The sequence below is a fragment of the Chionomys nivalis genome, chromosome 1, assembly GCF_950005125.1.
Source record: "Chionomys nivalis chromosome 1, mChiNiv1.1, whole genome shotgun sequence".
Taxonomy (NCBI): Eukaryota; Metazoa; Chordata; class Mammalia; order Rodentia; family Cricetidae; genus Chionomys; species Chionomys nivalis.
The window spans coordinates 87,897,254-87,920,231 of NC_080086.1; positions in this window are offsets into that span (position 1 = coordinate 87,897,254).

The following is a 22,978-nucleotide window of genomic DNA, read 5'->3' on the forward strand; positions in this document are numbered from 1 at the left end:
CCCGTTTCCCATTTCCCTCCCCTCCTCCCAAATATTGCCCCCTCCCCCCAGTCCCCTCCCCCTATCCCCACTCCTCTTCTCCTTCCCCCACACCATTCCCCCTCCCTCTCGATACTGGAGAGCAGTCCAAATTCTCTGCCCTGCGGGAAGACGAAGGTCTTCTATCTATGTCCAGGAAGGTGAGCGTCTAAACAGGCTAAGCACCCACAAAGCCAGTTCATGTATTAGGATCGAAACCTAATGCCATTGTCCTTGGCTTCTCATCAGCCTTCATTGTCCGCCATGCTCAGAGAGTCCAGTTTCAACCCATGCTTATTCAGTCCCAGAGCAGCTGGCCTTGGTGGGCTCCCAATAGATCAGTTCCACTGTCACAGTGGGCGGGTGCATCCCTCGTGGTCCTGATTTCCTTGCTCATGTTCTCCCTCCTTCTGCTCCTCATTTGGACCTTAATGGAGGAATGGATGAAGAAAGTGTGGAATATATACATATTAGAGTACTACTCAGCGGTAAAAAACAATGACTTCTCGAATTTTGCGTGCAAATGGATGGAAATAGAAAACACTATCCTGAGCGAGGTATCCCAGTCCCAAAAAGAGGAACATGGGATGTACTCACTCATAATCGGATTCTAGCCATAAATAAAGGACATTGAGCTTATAATTTGTGATCCTAGAGAAGCTAAATAAGACAGTGAACCCAAAGAAAATCATATAGTCATCTGCCTGGAGAGGGGAAGTAGACAAGATTGCAGGGCAATAACTGGGAACTTGCGGGGGAGGTGGCAAGGGGCAAAGGGGAAATGGGATGAGAAACATGAGAAGGGGAGGATGGGAGGAGCTCGGGGGATTGGGATGGTTGGGATATAGGAAGGGAGGATACGGGAGCAGCGAAGTATATATCCTAACTAAGGGACCCATCTTAGGGTTGGAAAGAAACTTGACTCTATAGGGGTTCGCAGGTGTCCAGGGAGATGTCCCCAGCTGGTACCTTGGGCAACTGAGGAGAGGGAACCTGAAATGACCCTATCCTATACTGATAAATATCTTACATATCACCTTAGAACCTTCATCTGGCGATGGATCGAGGTAGAGACAGAGACTTGATTAGGAGCAACCGTCTGAGCTCTTAATTTTGTATTTAAATTAGCAATGTGACATTTATGTACAGACATACCTTCCTACTTGAGAATGCCTGTTCTCTTCTTTCTCTTCGGTTTCCAATGACTCTATTCTAAGTATTGCCAATGTCTGAAAGCATTGTGACCATATTTTCAGCCCTTTTGTCTCTTCATGATGTGTGTATTAGTTACATTTATATTACTGTGATAAAATATCATGACCAAGGTAACTTATAGAGAGAACCGTTTATTTGGTCTTGTGGTTCAAGAGGGATTAGAGTCCATCCTGATGGGAGGTATGACAGAAAATATTTGGCACAAATACAGGAAGAGAACCTGAAAGCTCACATGCTGAATCACAAGAAAACAGTGAGACACAGAGCAGGCACACTGGGAATGACACAAGGCTTTGAAGTCTCAAATCCTACCTCCAGCGACATATTGGCCTAGGCCACACCTCCCAGGTCTCCCTAAACAGCATCACCAGCTGAAGACCTAGGGTCTGTGGGGATACATGTCATTCAACAACCCACAACATATTTCTTCAGATACACTGTTCATTAGTGTTGGGATGTTGTACTGTATATCAGCTAAACATTGTTTCATTTTCTTGGTGTGATTCTTGATAGTAATTCAGTCATATCAAAATTTTTATTATGTAGATCAGAATTCTATTGTCTTTATTTCAGAAAGAAGTTCTGTGTATTTACACAAAATGTTCCATATGGACGAGTGTTCATTCATTTTGTTGTTGTGGTTGTTGTTGATACATATTGTTTCCACTCAACAACACTTAGGGAAAATTGTACTTCATTTCTCCTAAGAGTTCCTCTGTGTTTTATCCAAAAGAAACTGACCCTTTCTATAACCAGGTGCCTTTCTAAACTCACCATTGCAATCCACTAACTTGCCCATGTTTACCTCAGTGCCAGAGTCTTAGTAACAGCTGTTAAGTAAGGTAAGCATTAGTTTTCCAGTCAATGCAGAATATCTGTGGAGATTTCACTGAGTCAACAAGCATCCCTGGAAAGTCTTCTGCTTCATGACTGTTTTTTATTTTTATGCCTTCACTCTTTCTTTTATTACTTAGGCAAACAACAAAGTATAGATTCTAATGTATTTTTCAAAAATATTGTTTTTTTCATTTTACAGTATCCTGACCTTTGAAAAGGATTATTTTTAATTTTATTTTTAAAATTTATATTAATAAAAGTAAAAGTGGGTTTTATAATTTAATGTTGCATCTCAACATATTGCTAGTCATGTTTAGTATTTGTTATAGTTTCAATGACTGACAAAAATCACCTACTGCATAGAAGTTTTTGGTAAGAATTATATTCAATTTCAATGCAAGGCTCATAAAGATTCCAATGGTAATCTTTACAGAGCCAGAAAAAAGACAATTCTATAATTCTTAAAAATATATAGATCAATTCTCAAAAGTTCAGAGAACTAAAGTGAGACCTGAATGTGCAACTTCCAGAGAAAAGTACTTCAAGATATATTTTTGAAAAGCATTCAATAGCACAGAATATAATCTTTCAAAATTCTTAAAATAAAACTCTATTCACAAAATCTCCCTCTTCCTCACAAACAAAACAAAATAAACAAAAAATTATTCTTGTACACAACAGAGAAAACAAAGAGCAATGAAAGGAAACATTTTACAGGATGGTAAAACATATTTGCCAAATATAAATCTGGCAGAAAATTAATATCTGCACTCCATGATCATTAAAACAATTAATAAATAAACAGAAACTAAAGCAGTCACTCTAGAAATTGTCAAATGAATTGAACTAACACTTACTCAAATGAAGAAATACGTAATGTCTAAAAAAATAAATATGTGAATTAAATATTCAACACTTCTCTCTATTAGAGAAATGTTTCCTCCATTTCAACCATCAATCACACACACAAAACAATACCTTGCTTTCAAGTCTATTTGATTTTTTTTTAATCAATGTAGTTTCCTTTGTTTTAGGTTACTATAGTTTTTATCAAGTTGAAAATAACATAAACAACACAAGGCTCAGGATGTAAAAGCTCGTGGTGACACCATGTGGTGCAGCCTACTCAAGGCATGGCAGAGGAGTGGCAGAAGAGACAGAATGTCAGTGGTCATGGCTGGCCTTATTTTACCCTTTTTCTCTTCTGGTCCCCCATCTGTGCACTAGTGTTGTATATATTCATGAAAGATCTGCCTTCGGTTAATTATTTGAGGATGTCACCTCACAGATATGATGGGTGTGCTCTGCTAATAGCCTAGGCCCTTCTCAATCTAGTCTAGCTTAAAAACAAAACATTCACTGTTGCATGGAAGAACATGACTATCAATGTTTAAAGGAAAAGATAGATGGGACTATACTGTAGAATAATAGCAAAGTCAGATTCTAATCTTAACAATCTATGGTTACAAGACTATGAGTATATCATTTACTAATTATCCAAATGCCCAAACTATGGCCTTGAATATAGTATGATTAATAAAAATATATTGGGGTTTAACCTGAAGGTCAGAAAAGCAAAACAACTAGTCACTGACTCTCACCTCTACCTAAGGTCAAAATAGTAATCCTGCCTCCAGGAATCTCAGAATGAAACTGTATGTAAAGTTGTATCCTTCTCTTATATTCCTCTCTAGTTCTGGGATTAAAGGCATATACCATTAATGCCTTGTTTCTGTGGCAAAGTAGTATGACTACTGGAATTAAAGGTGTGTGTCACCACTGCCTGGTCTATAGTGCCAATCAGTGCAGCTGTTTTACTCTCTGAACTTCAGGCAATCTTTGTTTATTAAAAATACAAATGAAATATTGCTACATTTCCCCCTTTTAATCTAATATCAAAAGGAAAAGTCTATAACTAATAAAAAACTGTATGCAAAGAGTACAATGACTGTATATAATATATTCAGACAATAAGTACATCAACAATGTCTAGTCCATTTGCGTTTAATAAATTGAGAGAAAATACTCCATATCTATCCTATCTTGGCAAGTCCAAAGGTTTATACCTAATTTATTTTCTATCATGACTCTCTGTCTAGTAAACTATAACTATCTAATATTCAGTTCCCTCAGAGATGCAAGAAGGAAGTAATACTGAGTAAGAATGAACTGCAAGCAAGTGACTTCCATAAATTATGAGAAATGACAGAAACAGCTGGCTTTTGGGGGCAATCACCCAAAATTCATTGGCAACGTTGGGGCATCTGTCTTTGGCCTACAGGCCTAGTATAGCCAAAGACAACTCTATTATGTGACCAGACTTACTTGTTGCTGTGGCCTGGACATAACGAAGAGCTTAAATGAAACCCACATTAATTATCTTTGGAAGGATAATGTTGCTTGTCTAACCGTTGTATCAATGTGTGCATATGTTCATTAAAAACTTCTTTCTTTCAAATAAAAGCAGAATCAACGAAACAGATATAGCTTTATCAAGGAAAAATTAGAAATTAAAATTATGTAATTATGCATACTTCTGTAGTAAGGAGGACTCTGCTTGTTGGTTCCTGGTCACTTAGGAACTAACCACACAGATACTGTATTAATTAAATCACTGCTTGGCCTATTAGCTTTAGCTTCTTATATTGTAACTCTTACATATTAATTTAACCCATTTCTAGTAATCTGTGTATTACCATGTGGCTGTGGCTTACCAGGTAAAGTTCCATCCGACTCCTGTGGGGCTACATGGCGTCTCTCTGACTCTGCCTCCTTTCTCCCAGATTCACTTTAGTTTTCTCTGCCTAGCTCTGTTCTTTTGCCCTATCACAGGCCAAGACAGTTTCTTTATTCCTTAACCAATAAAAGCAACACATAGACAGAAGGACCTCCAACACCATAATTATATTTGTAATTATTTTTAATAAATCATAATATTTGTCTTCTCTGTCAATCCCCCAGCCAAATACTTCCCTTAGACTTCTCGTGGATAGAGGAAATGCAACATACAGTGCATCACAAACATGGGAGAAATAAGTATGTCAGGTGAAAGTAAAAGAGATGGCTGCTCCACATGGAGAAAAGGATTAGAACGGCTGCCACTAGGAAAGGAGACCATCATTGCCTCTTGTTAGGCATGTCCAGAATAGAGCAGCAGAACTGTTGTTTCAGAGCATGGTCTTGGCATAATGATGATGAGGCTCCTCCAACAATCCCAATCCCCAACCCACAGCTAGCCCCAGTAGCTGTATGTCAGTGTTCCTTGAAATGGAGCTGGTTTGGAAGGTCCTCTAGTGATGAGTAAAGTCAGGGCCAGTGAGACAGCCAAGCTACTGCGAGTCTCTCCTGTCACTGTCTCAGGTCTACACTTTCAAGGAGAGAAACCACATAGGAGATCTGCTCCCAGTACAAAGAACACACAGAGAGGAAGACCATTTAGAATTTTTGAACCTATGCTGTGTTTATATTAACTTCTACATTTATATCATTAATAGATTGAATGGTGTAATTATATTCAAATATATACTATATATTACTTATATTTATATATTTTTATACCTTAAAACATCTGTAACCACTTTATTTCTTGTGATGTAGAAAACATGTGCATTGGTGTACAAAGCTCTTAAAACCAATATCTATTATGTTTTCAGATGCTGATCTCAATTGTAGCTAAGTTTACAAAAATAATCACTTTGTTAATGAGAATTTAATTTGGGTCAAATTTCAATTATAAATAAATCATTATGAATTAACTTGTTACCTAACATTACTCCCAAAACATAGAAATATTCAATTAATGTAGTGTTTAGAGCAGGTTGTAAATGAGCTTTGGGAATGTCAGTTTCTAAGAAAGTCCATTTAATATTTTTTAATAATTGTATGAAAAGTAACATAATATTCTACATTTCTATTCTAAATAGAAATTTGTGAAGGTATATTTTCTTACATGAGAAATAGCACAGTGAAACAGAGCAAGTGCTTTGATGCCTAAAATGTTCCTAAGAAGAACTCACTACAGTTTATTATTTAGTGTTTGTTAGTATATAACAATGCATTTGGTTAAAATTATTTGTTCAACACGTACTTATTTTTGTTGGTGAAAAGTTAAGGGACTTGACAACTGAGACATTTTGGAAAATATTACTAGTTTTTCCTCTTTCTAAGTGCTAAGGAGTTCAATAACATGAAGATACCATTTTTAAATGATGGATTGAATTGTGAATATGAAAGTTATCTGCTTTCATTAAAATGGTAGTGTTCTGACTTAAAAAATCCATATCTACTTGATATAAAAACCAAATTATCAAATTATTTCTGTACTCACTTAAATTGGACTTTTAAAATTTCTTTTTCACAATTAATGAATAAAGGATACTTTAACAGAAAGTGATCAATTTAGAATTTAAGATGTTTGTCATGAACTGGAATGAAGCATTTGTAACTATTTTTTAAAACACAAAGTTTAGAATACTTTTAACTGTATTAATTAAAATAATTGTGGCTGAAATATTCATTCATAATTAAGAAGCTATTACCAAGTTTCATGTTGGCCGTGTACTATTTTAGTCCAGGGTTACAAGAATAATCAAGAAATGTCACAGTCCTTCTGTTAACTCCAGGAGCTTGTGTTGTAGTAATGGACTTTCTCACTATTACTATTCATAGTGGCACCTGTCTATGTGACATTGAATGACAGAGAATTTCTTAAATAATAACTGAACACATGTTACAAACTTATATAAGAATTCTCATCATCATAAAAAGTGCACTGTATCTTTCAGTGTTTCCCACAGAAAATGTCAAATCCTGGATAGCCTATTTTTATACCCTAGAAATATAACAGATTTTTGAAAGGCAAGTTATCCATACTTTTGAATTTTATTTTCTACTATTTTATCCTGTAATTCAGAAACCACATACATCATAAGAAAATTTGAATATTGGTTTACTAATATATAAAATGCTTATCTTTAGAATTCCCTTATTGTCATCTAATATGGGTGTATAGGCTAGTAATTTGATGTTCAACTGTTTTACACTAAAAATACCCTCAAAAATCCCCAAGAGTTTAGCTCCTTGCTCATGTTCTCCCTCTTTCTTCTCCTCATTTGGACCTTGGGAGCTCAGTCTGGTGCCACCCACTGAGACAGTGGGACTGATCTATTGGGAGCTCACCAAGGCCAGCTGGACTGGGACTGAAAATGCATGGGATAAAACCGGACTCTCTGAACATGGTGGACAATGAGGGCTGATGAGAAGCCAAGGACAATGGCACTGGGTTTTGATCCTACTGCATGTACAGGCTTTGTGGGAGCCTAACCAGTTTGGATGCTCACCTTCATTGACCTGGATGGAGGGGGGAGGACCTTGGACTTCCCACAGGGCAGGGAACCCTGACAGCTCTTTGGACTGGAGAGGGAGGAGGAGAGGAGTGGGGGGGGGAGAAGTGGAGGGAGGGGGAGGGAAATGGGAGACTGGGAGGAAATTCTTTTCAATAAAAAAATGTAAATAAAAAGAGTTTAGCTTCTAATAGTGTAAATTAATGTCTATTCGAAACCCATGTCTTCTGAAAACTACAGAATATAACTGTTTTTAGAAACTGTATCTTTGCAAATGTCATTAGTCATGACAAGTACATAGTGGATTTGGGTGGGTTCTAAATGAAATGTCAGTGTCCTTACAGAAAAGGCTATATGAAGTGCAGACATGGAGAGGAATTAATCATCATGACAGAAGCAATGATCAGAGGGATGTGTCTATGAAGAGCATATAAATCCTATTGATTGCTGAATCTAAAAGAGCAGCAACAAGGACAATCTTAGTCAGCATGAGAGGAACAAAACAATCATAATGAGATGTGTGGTGTTAATGTCAACTTGTCACCAATTAGAATCACTTGTGTAGGAAGACTCAATGGAGGAGCTTTCTTAAATGCCTTAATGAGTGGGTGAAGATGCATTCTATCTTCAGCTAGCTGCAAAGGTAAAAATAGTCAAGGCGAAAGAATGATCACTCATTCACCTTTGTTCATTTGTTCTTCTGTTCCAATGAGTTAAATTAATCCTGTTTCTGTGGCTTCTGATTCCTTACCTGATATCAGAAACAGCGTCTACCAGTTTCCATCTTGACTAAGGACCAGTGGCTCTCCAGGAACAGTCTATATTTTGGATAACAGATTGATATTGCTGACTTGTAAAGCAATATATGACCTCATAACAATTTCATTGTTAAACAACCCCTGTGGAACCACTCTGACTGTGAGATATTCATCTTCAAGGATCCGGCAACTGTCAGGTTCAGATTCTCAAGTGTGATACAACTGTTGTTATTATTTCAGTGCAAACTGACTTAGTAAATTATTTTAGTATTTGTCTATTCATTCTGTTGGTTCTGTTCCTCTCAAGAATTATGACTAATATACTTAACACATATTCAGTACTTCAGCACTCTGAGAGAAAAAAAATTCTGTTATTTTGTGTCACCTAGACTGGTCTTTGTGAAACAGCCTATGGAAATTTGTATTTAATTAATGATAAAAGCCAAAATATTGCTATATTAATTTTTCCCCCAAAACACAATTTCATCTGACCAAGTTGCTGCAGTTCCAAACACAAACTCCTATTTGTTGAAAGTACTCTTTAAGAAGTATAACGTTCTTCAATGCCATCATAAAATTGATTTCAGTGTACTGCTCCTATTGTTCTTTTGAATGTATTTGTTATTGTTATTTATTTGAAGGGTAGAAGAGATGAGACTTCCTTATGTAGATATATTATTAGAGATGTTCTGAATATGCAACAACAATCGAAAGTGTGAAAATCCACACAATTAACATCAAGTTACCAACTGGCAAAGACTAAAATAAAGGACTAGGATATAGGAAGAAACAATTTTTTTGAAAAAATACAAGAGATACAGAAAACATTAAAACTTTAAAATGAACTCTATTTTTAAATACTCACTTTGTGAATTCATTGAGCACAATTCAAAATTAAATTAAATTAAAATTAAAGAACCATAATTCATTTGAAGTAAAAAGGAAAGAATATGTACTGAACATATGAATAAGGGAAATAAAGGGCCTCAGCATGCATATAATATTTCCACCTAATCTGCTTGTTTTAGAGTGATGGTGTGAAAATGAATGAATCACATAGATTTCTTGCTAACTGCAGTAGTGGGTATCACTATTCATGCTGCAAAAGAGCCTCTAGATGACAGAATAAAGTCTGAGTCACGCAATTTGTGTTAAATGTTGATGTATTTTAAATATGTTAAAACTTAAGATACATTTTAATATTTCATTATGTTACTTATCTCAAACTCTCAAATTATAAATGAAACATTGCAGGATAATCAAAGTTGTACCTAATGTTCTAATGGTAGGTGCTTTAATCTGAAACATTTAATTGTGATAATGGAAATTATAATTGCAGAGAGCTCTTTCAAGAACATATTTTCATTATTTCATATGTTTGCTTTGTTGTAATTTTACTTCACATATAATGTCCTTAAAAGAAAAAGTACATAAAGGAAATAAATAGTGGAACTTGGAAAGTATACACAGTGATGAGAATAAACTGTTTTTGTTTTTTAAATAGTTTTATTAATATGTTGTGTATGGCTGTTTTTCCTACATGTTTTTCTGTGTCTAATGTTCCACAGAGGCTCGAAGAGGCACCAGTTCCCAGAGACTGGAGTTACTGACAGCTGTGTGTCATCATGTAGGTGCTGGGTATCAAACCTCGGTACTCGTAAAAAGGACTATCAATGTTCTTAATTTCAACTCCAGAATAAAGTTTTCTTATGTCTAGTTCTAATATTATTAGTGTGAGCTTTTGCTAAGTAACATATAAATTAATTTAATTCAAGTGTCAGTGTAATAGCACTAAATTAAACAAGTGTCTTCATTTTATCAATTATAGATTTTCAACTAGATCATTTAATTTGTTCAACCTTGTAAAGATGATCTTTAAAAAAAAAACATAGAACCATATATTTAGAATGTACCCATTTCTTTCAGCATTTGTTGCTAACTGTCCTCCATTCCTAGTAGTGGAGAATTTCCACATTAAATTCTCCAGTAGCAACAGTATTTGCATTTTGCCTTCATGCACAGGTTCTGGAAAATTCTTTGATTTTTTTTCAACTCTAATAATTTCTGTTTTTTTTTTTTTTTTCTTTATCACTAATGAATCCAGAAGACCTTTCTAATCTTCACCACGGAGTAACATTTGTCTCAGTGCAAACAAATATCTAGACGCCGAGTGTGTATGTGGTTAGGGATTACATTTAAGATGATGTCATTACCAATATTGTTCTTAATTCAAACAAAATGAAAGAAACAAAAAGTATCATGGCTTATGAACTGTAACCACTTTTCAAATTCTCTTTTTTGGTTTAAATTTTACATTAAAAACATAAATAATTTACTTGTTATTTTATCATGTGGAAAATTTCTCTTTCACTATTCTTTTAATCTATTCAAATATATGCAAGTCATAATTAGTTATGCATATTCCTAATTATAATCAGATATGCACACTCATACCTCATTTGGAATTCAATACCTGCTTTCAATTAATGAATTCAGGGATACAAAGCAGTGTAGCCTCAGTGATTTAAAATCAAGCACACTTGGTCATCCAATTTTCTCAGAAAAATGTCACACGTTTACTGTTTATTAATCTAGATAAAACGTGCTCTAATTTCTGTACTTTCATTCAAAGTGTTCATTATAACACTTGTGATTAGAATTTACACTTTGACTCACACAATGAATTGAAATTCTGTTTCTAGCACTTAGTAGGTTTTTGTTTTAGAGCATATGATTTGACATTTTTAAAATAAAACCAAAATATAAATGTGGAGTTGAGCAACATGAGGGTATCAAGAGAAAAAATTTGCAAAGGAAAGAAAACAAAAAAAATGTATAGCTAGAAACTATATTAGTATGAAATAGATATTTATGGCAAGATTATTTTATATGTTTTAATGATGTGTCTGTGTGTCGGTATCGATCTATCTGTGAAGGTAGCGGCCTAGACATTAAAGGTTCCCTGGAGATAAAGTTACAGGTGGTTATCTATGTGATTTAGATTTTAGGAATCAAACCCAGGTCCTTCAGAAGAGCAAATACATTATTTCAAGCAATGAGCCATATCTTCCACCCATTACTATAGAATTTTAGCAGCTGACTCGACCAAGAAGAAAGATTATTGAGATTGCAACAAAACCCTTGAAATAACCCACTCACCTGGACCAAAACAACAGCAAAGATAAAGAAGAATAAAGAAATCTAAAGGTAGGGTTAATTGTTTTATTAATGTTGTTTTTGAGTTCTGTGTGTTCCAGATACCTGTGTTCTATCAGATGTGCAACTGACAAAGATTTTTTTTTGCCAGTCTTTAGACTATTCCTTCACTCAAATAATGGTACCCTTTTTTGTAAGGAGCTTTTTAGTTTTATGTTGTTCCATTTGTTACTGTGAATTCTGTTAATTCAGAGGCCAAGGAAATACACAACATATGATAATTGATGATTCAGGTATCGACCCTCCAGACTCTGAAGGAGACAGTGCTGTCTAGCAAGACTTACAAGACCACTGACTCTGAAAACTCGTTGCCTGTATCTGCAGTTTCTCTTATGTACCACTTTACTTTTTCCCTAATAACAGTTTCAGGTATCTTCCCACTGCTTGTGAGTTTAATCTCATGAAAATATTTCATCTATTGGACACACATATATCTGTGGATGATCAGAAAGATGACTTTTACTTAACTGTACAAATTTGATATATAGAAAATATACTAGGATATGCTTTATAGCCAGATCTATTATTTCATGAGGACTGTAGACAACTAAGTCTGCTTTTTTTTTCTTTTTACACACAGTTAGCTCACCTCAGAGAAAGTTTAAAATAGACCAAAGACATTTTATAAATAGATCATAAGTTTAATACTTTACAACTATGCACAGGGTCAGAGTTACATATGTCCAACCAAGGTTGTTTCACAAAACACCCTAGGAAAAGCATGCCAATTCTTCATTTACTAAATCTGCTGACAATTGACCTATGTCCCAACGTTTTTCACTGGGTATTGTGTTGCCCCCCTCCCCCAATCTGGTCACAGTCTACTCCTATAACCCGGGAACATTTTATCGCCATGGTAAATGGCTCAGCTTCTTATTACTTATCTTAAGAATGTGCTTTTGACCAATAAGAGGTAGCTCTTGTAATATTTCATTCCATTAAAGCCTCCTAGAACAAAAGAACTTTTGTGGTAGAGGAGAAGAAACTAGGAGAAATGAGATTTAGGACAGGAGAATTAGAATAGAGACAGAAGAATAAAGAGACTTGTTTGGAACAGCACCATGTAAGAGAGCTCATTCACCCTCAGAAACTAAATTCCTTCACTTCCTGTAGTGTCTGATCTGAACCCTGAAAAGGACCTCAGGGCTGGACCTCAAAGGCCTTTGTTAACATCTGAGTCCTGTTTGAAAGTACTTTCCTATTTCTCTATGACAAAGGGATTTCTCTACTTTTTTCTCTATCAGATTCAGGGTAGCTGGTCTTATGTTGATAAACTTAAAACATTTGGAGTTGAATATATTTCAGGGTATGAGGCATTGATCTAGTTTCATTTTTATACATGCAGCTACCTAGCATAGGCAACACCATTTTTTTGAAAAGACACTGTCTTTTCTTCAGCATGTAATTTTGACTTCATTGTAAAGAATCATACATGTGGATGTATGTATAATTCATCAGTTTTATTCATTTGATTTTTTTTTTATTTTTATGTTGAGACCATACTATTTACACCACTATTACTCTGTAGCATAGCTTAAGATCAGGAACCCTGATATCTCAACAGTTCTTTAATTATTCAACATTATTCCAGTTATCCTAAATATTTTCATGATTCAATATGACATTTAAGGATATTTTTCTAATTCCTATGAAGAATTGTATTAGAATTTTGATGGTGATTGAATTGAATCTGAGACTGCTTTTGGTAGGATTTCCTCTTTCACAATATTACCCCTAACAATTAATGACTATTGGAGGTTTTTCATCTTCTGATAATTTTTCAATTTATTTCTTCATGTCTTAATTTTTTATTATATAATCTTCCTAAGTTATATTTATTATAATTTATTTTTGAGGCTATTTTACATGGTATTGTTTAATGTATTTCTTTTCCAAAATATTGCTATTTGAATACAGAAAGAATATGTTTTGGTTTCATACATTTCAACAAAATTTTGATGAATAAAATACAATAAAAGTAACTTTCATATCTCTTGGAAAAATAGACTTGATAAAGATTTAAGTTTCAAAATCTTTATTATTTACAGGAAAAATAATAAAAACATATAAAAATGTAAACCTGTTCAAGTTAAAGCCTATAAATATTGGTGGCTACCATAAATGTAGTTTAATATCAAAGAAATATTCCAAAACAATAAAACATATCCTTTAATATTATTTTTCAATGCTTTTCTAATAACATTTTATTATAACTACTGTGTGGAATATAAATAATATAGGATTTAAGTTTGTTTTGCTGTGAAGAATATTCAGAGTGGCAGTAGATATGTTCAGCATTTGCACTCTGAAAAACTTGGTAGGTTGATATAAAGTCACTGGAAAGAGGAAAGAAAATGACACTGGAGAAAATAATAGGAAATGTCCTTGCAGAGTTATCTCAATGATATATTACAGCTGCTCCAAAAATTCAGTCTGCTTTATGATGTCTGTAAACAAAATCTAGAAGTGTTGATTTTAAATTGTACAAAATTGTCAAAATAACAGTAATCTTGATCAGTTAAAGGTAAATTGGGTTAGACATTTTCATACCTGGTAGAAATGTCAAAAAGAATAGATGAAATGATAATTTGTAGAGTGTTTTATTAGAATTACACGGCATGGACAAGATGACAAAGCTTACTTCTGGGCCTAAGAAGTTGAAATGAAGTACATGGTCTGAGAATAAAATAACCCTATATAACACAGGGAACATTTTAATGTATATGAATATTGTGTAAGGTTTCCTAAATAACTCAGGTAGCTTGATAGGTTTAGTTATTTTATGTATCCAAATATCTACTGTGATTTATAATTAACCACCATTATAGAACTATGCTGGTTTAGCCTAAAACATTTCATTTTCTTTATAAATATAGTACCCAGATATTAAAAACACAACAACAATGATAGAAAGAAAAAAATGACAAGCTTTGCTCATTGTGCTTCTTTTTATCACAATCCATTCTAGGACATATGTGTTTATTATATAAGTAAACCCAGTATTATATCCCAGCATGTTTCAGATTATTTTATACCTTCTAATATTAGGATTTTTTCAAAAATCTATCAAATTTATGTAACAGTGTAATTGATGTCTCCCACCTTCAAATTTAGTTTTTTTTTCTTCTATTATCAATTACATTGCAGCAAAGTTCATTTTTCACATGTTTTCTATTCTTTACTCAGGTACTGATATTCTGAAAAAGAAGAATTTTGCTTTTGGTAGTGAAACATGTACAGGCGTATGAAGTTGGAGGTAGACCATATTTACTATTTAACCAACATTGCTGAGTTTCTAGCTAAAATGCAAATCCTCGGCATAAAATACTACATATTAAATGGTATATACTTAATTGCAACACAGATGACTTAAATTTATCCTAAAATTATTTATCAAGCACTCAATGTGCATCTTTTTAAGTTGTTATGATATTGGAGTGAAAGAGAATCATCATAACTAAAGTAAGCCATGAAATTGACCACCACAGAAACAAAATGAGAAAGTATTTTTATGTATTTTTATTCGTATTTTATTTTTTATTTTACTGCTTTATAAATAATACCATTCAAAATTTTCCCTTCCTCCTCTCCTCCCATTTTCCTCCTGCTTCCTCCTCTTCCTCTCCCCTCCCCCTCCAGTCCTAAGTGAGGGCAGGGTACCCTGCCCTGTGGGGAAGTCCAAGGCCCTCCCCCTCCTTCCAGGCTTAGGAAGGTGTGCATCCAAATATACTAGGATCCCAAAAATCCAGTACATGCAATAGAGACAAATCCCAGTGCCATTATCAATGGCTTCTCAGTTGGCCCCAATTGTCAGCCATTCAGAGAGTCCAGTTTGATCACATGCTCATTCAGTCCCATTCCAGCTGGCTTTGGTGAGCTCCCATTAGATCAGGCACACTGTCTCAGTGGGTGGGCGCACCCCTCTAAGTCCTGACTTCCTTGCTCATCTTCTTGCTCCTTCTGCTCTTCAATTGGACTTTCAGATCTCAGTCCAGTGCTCCGATGTGGGTCTCTGTCTCTATCTCCATCTGTCACCAGATGAAGGTTCTACAATGACATTCAAGATATCCATCAGTCTGACTATAGGACAAGGCCAGTTCAGGGACCCTCTCCTCTACTGCCCCAGGACCTAGCTAGGGACATCCCCGTAGACACCTGGGAACCCTCTAGAGCCAAGTGTAGTAATGGAGCTGCAGGCTGCAGTCCTGCCACCCTGCTCCTGGCTGCCTGGCTAGCTTATGCCCCGAAATAATTACACGGAAACTGTATTCTTTTAAACACTGCTTGGCCCATTAGTTCCAGCCTCTTAATGGCTAATTCTCACATCTTGATGAACCCATCTCTAATAATCTGTGTGGCACCACGAGGTGGTGGCTTACCAGGAAAGATTCAGCATGTCTGACCTGGTGGCTGGCTCCATCACGTCTGATCTCACTTCCCTTCTTTTCAGCATTCTATTCTGTCTACGCCACCTACCTATGTTCTGACCTATCAGGCCAAACAGTTTCTTTATTAATTAACCAATGAAAGCAACAGACAGAGAACCTTGGAGCAATAAGTCAGCAAGATGGAAATAATGACTCCACCCAAAAGCCTGAAGCATGATAAACACAGAACTAATTCAGAAACATAAACATCTTGTTTTCCTTAGGGTTTCTATTGCTGTGATGAAACAACATGACCAAAAACAAGTTGGATAAGAAATAGTTTATTGGCCATATACTTCCAGGTTACTGTTCGTGATCAAAGGAAAATAGGACAGGAATTCAAACAGTACAGGAATCTGGAGGCAGGAGCTGATGCAGAGGCCAAGAAGGAGTGCTGCTTATTGGCTTACCCCTCATAGCTTGCTCAACCTGTTTTCTTACAGAAGCCCAGGGACTGTAGCATCTGCAATTGGCTGGTACCACCACTAATCACTAATTAAGAAAATGCCTTACAGATGGATCTTATGGAAACATCACTTCTGTTGAGATAATTCTAGTTTGTGTGTCAAGTTGACATAAATAAAAGCGAGCATATGTCCATACATCCACAACTTAATTATCTAAATCACCCCTCTCCTATCAGGGCAATTGTCTTCTTGAAACTTGTTAAACTATGGAAAGTGTCTGAATGATACGATAGTACTATACTGTTTTTCCTTCCAAACTTTTAGCTTGTAACATAACTTATTGAATCCTGACTCCCAAATTTGGGATAACACAGAAATTCTTAAGAAATATCTTAAGAAACTATTCATGTTTACAGGAAACAAAAATTATCTCTTTATTGCAAGAGTTGCAGAGATCTTCTTGAGGAAGTCAAAATATATAATAATCCTTGAAGAGTTAGTAGAAGGAAATAGAAGGGGAAGGATCTTTACTAGCAATAGAACAATGCTTAGTGGGTAAAGAAGTTACTAAAAATGTCTTTGATGTATATGCTATTGTACTTAATATTGAAGTTTAAATGTTTAGGAGATGTTATCATCCTGATAAAATTAGGATCCTAAGTCAAGGTCAGTTCAGATGACTTAATACAAAAGTTGTATTGATTTTTAATGTTAGAATAAGGTATTTTAAGAGAGGAACAGACAGAAGTCTGTGTTTTAGGGTCTCAGGGACAGAATAAAATCTTCTTTGTGCCAACTGCTAAGGAAATGGTTGAGCTGCATTGTGATAGACACTAATAGGTAAGAATTTTTGCTGTTTGGCCACTAAGAAAATGATATAAATGGTTGTTGAGAGTACAAATAATTCAAGGAACAATGGAATAAAAAAAGATATGACCCAAGCTGTAACTCACAATGTAAGAAAAATATATCATAGAGTAAATAGATTGTGATTTTAAATATGCATACACAAACAACAAGAATTGGTATTGTATTTTCTGTGCAAGTGTATTAGTTACATTTTCATTGTTGATCTAAAAATAAGAGATGATCAAAGCAGTTTCTGTAAGAAAAAGTTTATTTGGATTTGCTTCCAGAAGACTCTTCCAGAAAGAGTCTTTCTAGGATAAAAAGTGACAGACAAGGCAGCAGCATCAGGAAGCTGATATATGGATATATATACATGTATATATATATTCATGTATATGGAGATATATATTCATATGTATATGAATATATATATATATATATATATATATATATATATATATATATATATATATATTCAAGTGTGAAGCAAAGAGGGTGAACTAAAAAATGTCTGGTATTGTGTCTACTGTCTATGTCTGACCCTAATGGCATACTTCCTTTGATAACAATGTACAAGCTAATTCCCCTGAAATACTATCAGCCACTGTGGACCAAGTGTTCAAACGCCTGAGTCTTTGTGTCACGTTTATCCTTTAAACCACCACAGGCAGCCAATCACAAATCTAGTGTTTTCTGTTCTCAATACATAGCAAATATTATGATTGTTCCAAACCTTAATTCTTATTTCTACATTACTTGTTTGAATATTTTCCACCTGTTCCTGAATACACCCCAGAGAACCATGTGCAAGATTCTGCCCCTGTTAATGGGTCTAACATTCCCACTAACTACTCTCCTTTCTAAACTAGATGTAAGAGCCCTCATAAGGTTTACAAGAATACAGATGTTTACCATTTATCTCTTTCTTTTAACAGAGATCTCTTCCTTCAATTACCTGTGCCTTCATGCTGTCTCACCATCCTTCATGGAGTGAGTCTCCTGAGTTCATCTTCCTATTTAAAATTTCATCCCAATACTGACCAACGTCTGTCTCCAGAATCCTGATTTCAGTCATTAATTTTGAAATTTATTACTATTCAGTACTTTAAATTTTATTATTTTGTACATTGTTCTCATACTTCCATTAAAGTGGGAGATGTCATACCTCACACGAGTCTTGCCTGTTGCATTCATTGTTGTGTGACCAAATAGAACTTAACAGATGAGAGAAAAAATATCTTTAGCTAATTAACTTAGAAGATCTTGGCTAAAGTGGTTGTGATGGTTATGGTTCACTGTCAAATTGATAAGAGATAGAGGGTGGGAATTCATGCGGATGATGATCTTGATGAGTTGATTGAGGTACCAGTCCTTGTGAGTGGCAGGATTTCTCAGATGTTTAAGATGAGAAAGTGAACCCAGCACAAAGCTCTCATTGGTACCTGCTTTCAGAATGTGATGTAACTGCTCTGAACTCCTTTTTGACTTAACTTCTTTGTCTTGATGTGAGCCAAAGATCAATCCTTAGTTACAAACCACAGTAGTTTACAATAGCAATGTTAAGTAACCACATTCATGGAAAAATTAGACATGATGACTTTCCAGAACATAAAACATAGGAAATTAACTTTAGTACTGATATAATCAGTAAAGAACAAGTTGTGATCATTGGAGACACTAAAGATGAGACGATAGTCTCAGTAAAAATTAAAACTTAGCCTGCCAGTAATGATTTATGGGCCACATAGATCTAAGAAAAAGAAATGGGATTACTTGAGCTAATGGAATTGATATGGATTATATGTTTGTGCATGAAGAGTAAACAAGTCAAAATTTGTTTGCTAGGAATTTGAGAAATCCACCTAAAATATTAAGATGTACTGAAGAAAGAACTCCTTGTGGCTGGTGAAATGACTTGGCAGGTAATAGTGTTTGACACCAAAACTAATTACATGAGTTGGATTCCCAGAACCTGCACAGTGTCTGACCTCTACCTGTGCACAATGGCACACGTGTACACACACACAAACACACACACACACACACCAGTGAAAGCCTGAAATATGTAAATATGTCTTTCACAAAGATTAGATGCTTTATCCTAAAGGTATATGAATTTCAATCACATGGCAGTGTTTATATTGGCAGTTGTTTCTATACCAGCCTTCTACTGCATTGCAGTTGCATTGTCTGGCACTACCATAACTTCCTTAAATTCTCCTGGCACTTCTTCATGAGTATAAGGGGCAACTTACTCTACTTTACGATTTGATTAAACAGATTTTTGTTTTGGCAAACTAGCTCCTCAATTTGTTTGTTGGTGTGCAAAATTCTGGTTAGGTCTGCTCTCAAATGTGTGTTCCATATTTTAAATATGCTGCTTGTATTATTAAACATTTCCAAAATCCAATTAAAAGAAAAAAACAAACAATTAAGAAGAAAACACATTTTGCCACATGCCGGTCTCATTATTAGTGTAACACATTTACCTCTAATTAAGACAGTGTTTGGAGAATCAGGAAAAATAGCATTTATTATTTCTTACCTGATCTCACAATTCTCAATATCTAATAAAAAAAATCCTACATGCCATAGTATCTCTGTTCAGCCCTTCATTGTATTATTATCAACATATCTGTAGCATTATAAACATAAGTTCTTTGAGACACTAAAGAACCTCTACGTTTTCACCCTGTTCACAAAACAATATGATCCCTTATTTAACATACATGTAAATTTGCTCTTGTTTAAAAAATTCATTTTTCCTTTTTCTCTTATTTATTTATTTATTTATTCATTTATTTATGATTTCTGCCTCCTCCCCGCCACCGCCTCCCATTTCCCTCACTCTCCCCGAATCAAGTCCCCCTCCCTCATCAGCCCTAAGAACAATCAGGGTTCCCTGCCCTGTGGGAAGTCCAAGGACCACCCACCTCCATCCAGGTCTAGTAAGGTAAGCATCCAAACTGCCTAGGCTCCCACAAAGTCAGTACGTGCAGTAGGATCAAAAACTCATTGCCATTGTTCTTGAGTTCTCAGTAGTCCTTATTGTCCACTATGTTCAGCGAGTCCGGTTTTATCCCATGCTTTTTCAGACCTGGGCCAGCTGGCCTTGGTGAGTTCCCGATAGAACATCCCCATTGTCTCAGTGTGTGGGTGCACCCCTCATGGTCCTGAGTTCCTTGCTGGTGCTCTCTCTCCTTCTGCTCCTGATTTGGACCTTGAGATTTCAGTCCGGTACTCCAATGTGGGTCTCTGTCTCTGTCTCCTTTCATCACCTGATGAAGGTTAATATTCAGGAGGATGCCTATATGTTTTTCTTTGGGTTCTTTAGGATCACGAATTATAGGCTCAATGTCCTTTATTTATGGCTAGAAACCAAATATGAGTGAGTACATCCCCTGTTCCTCTTTTTGGGTCTGGCTCACCTCACTCAGGATAGTGTTTTCTATTTCAGTCCATTTGCATGCAAAATTCAGAAAGTCATTGTTTTTTACTGCTGAGTAGTAGTCTAATATGTATATATTCCATACTTTCTTCATCCCTTCTTCCATTGAAGGGCATCTAGGTTGTTTCCAGATTCTGGCTATTACAAACAAGGCTGCTATGAACATAGTTGAGTATATACTTTTGTTGTATGATAGGGCATCTCTTGGGTATATTCCCAAGAGTGGTATTGCTGGGTCTAGGAGTAGGTTGATCCCGAAATTCCTGAGAAACCACCACACTGTTTTCCAAAGTGGTTGCACAAGTTTGCATTCCCACCAGCAATGGATGAGTGTACCCCTTTCTCCACAACCTCTCCAGCAAAGGCTATCATTGGTGTTTTTTATTTTAGCCATTCTGACAGGTGTAAGATGATATCTCAAAGTTGTCTTGATTTGCATTTCCCTGATCACTAAGGAAGTTCAGCATGACCTTAATGAATAAAATAGTCACAGTGCAATGAAGGATAACTGGATTTTATTTTAATGTCTACCCATGACAAATTCAAGCTGAACTATTTCATACTTCAAAGACTATTCCATCATTCCATCCGACCCAGACTCATGCTAGATATAAACAAAACTCTTCACATGGTTGCCAGAACTGGCATTTTAAAAGTACTGCTTTCACCATCAAAAATGCTATGGTAATTGATTAAAACTTTGGTTAATGGCAGCTTACTATTTTTATGACCTCACATAGGAAGGAATACGGATTTTCGAAAATGAGCTACCTAATTAGAAGCATGTTGAACATTGAAATGGCATTTTGAAACCACATCGCTATCCCTCTCAAGGTCATAGAGGACCATATACTTTAATATTTTCTGAACTAAGTCTTTAGAAATGCGTCATTACTCATATAACAGCTTTGGTTCCTGACTGATTTAAACGTGATATATGTTTCTCTTAATCTTTTAATGACTGAAACAGTGTATTAATTTTATCAAACTCCATTAATCCTCTTAAAGAAATAAAGTATATGGTAGTAGTAAGAATGGTGTATTAAAGACCAAAAGTAATATCATAATCTTAGGATAAAATTGTGTGAAATGAGCATAAAGTTTTTGCCTGAAACATACACATATGTTAAGATATTTATAATCCCTCCAACACACTCTGCTGTCCACCAAACTATTCCAAAACATGTGAAACATTTAGCTTCTGTTCGAGTATCTTAAATTTTTCTTTCAGTTCTCTTCATGTGCTCAATGGTGTTAAAAATAAAGAGTGTATGCTCTCCTCCCACCCCAAGCACATCCATGCCCTGGTATTTTTATGTTTCATTCAGTAAACATCTGACTACTGCCAAGTATTGCAGGGTCCAAGAAGTTTTGGTAAATGCACTTATCCAAACTGTGCTCACTTCAATGGAAAGAGATTAGAAAAATTGTAGATTGCTACACTGGTCTTTGACCAAGGCTGAGATAAATTGCAGATTACTGTACACGTTTTTGAGAAAGGCTGTCATAAAAATCAAATTAGGTAGTGCCATGTTAATTGGCACATGCCTGAATTCAGCTTACAAATATTGAACAGTGCTGTCAACTGTACTTTTTGTTATATTGGAAGCCACAGCAGAGCAATGTCCCCAAGCATGAGCATCAAGAGGGTTTCAGGAAATCCATACACCACTAGAGTGACAGACACAGCTGTTATCCTCACCATAGAGACCACTTCCCTTCAACCTAATATAGTTGAGGTCCTGTCTTCACAAGTATCAGCACTGCTGCCTCATCCTCTTCTTCCTATGGTTTCATAGTCGCCTTTCATCATTTCATCATTGCGCTGGACTCTTTTATGTCAAAATGACACAGCACAGCCTCCTTAAGTGTTTTCTGCCTGCCTAGTTTTGCTAAATTGCTAAACATTCTCTTCTGCACCCTCTTCCCATCTCTCAGATTTTGTTCTGGTGATCTTATTTACCGTTAGAAATTTTAAGACAATTTGTAAAATGTAAATTTCCTAAGGTTCTTTCAGAAAAAACTCATCTTTCCTTCTTAGTCCTGATTTCATGTATGTCATTCCAAGTGAATATCCTTGAAGCATCAAAAACAGATAATAATTTTCTAAACTCCACATTAATCCCTGTGATTTTTCATATGAAAAGACTTTGACCTCTTTACACAACTTCATAATTTCACCCATGCTAGTTCAGAGCACCTTGAGTCAGGCTTGAAATATTAAAATAACTTCGTTAATCATCTCCCTGTTAATCATCTTTTAAAACTAGTAAGCTATTTCTGTCATTTTATTTTTACTTTTTAAGTGTGTGTGTGTGTGTGTGTGTGTGTGTGTGTGAAACAATGCTCATGCAAGTCAGAAAGTTGGGTGCTATAGAGCAGGAATTATAGATATTTGTGTAGTTATAATAAACTGGATGAGGGTGCTGGGGATCAAACTTGGTTTCTCTACAAAAGCAGT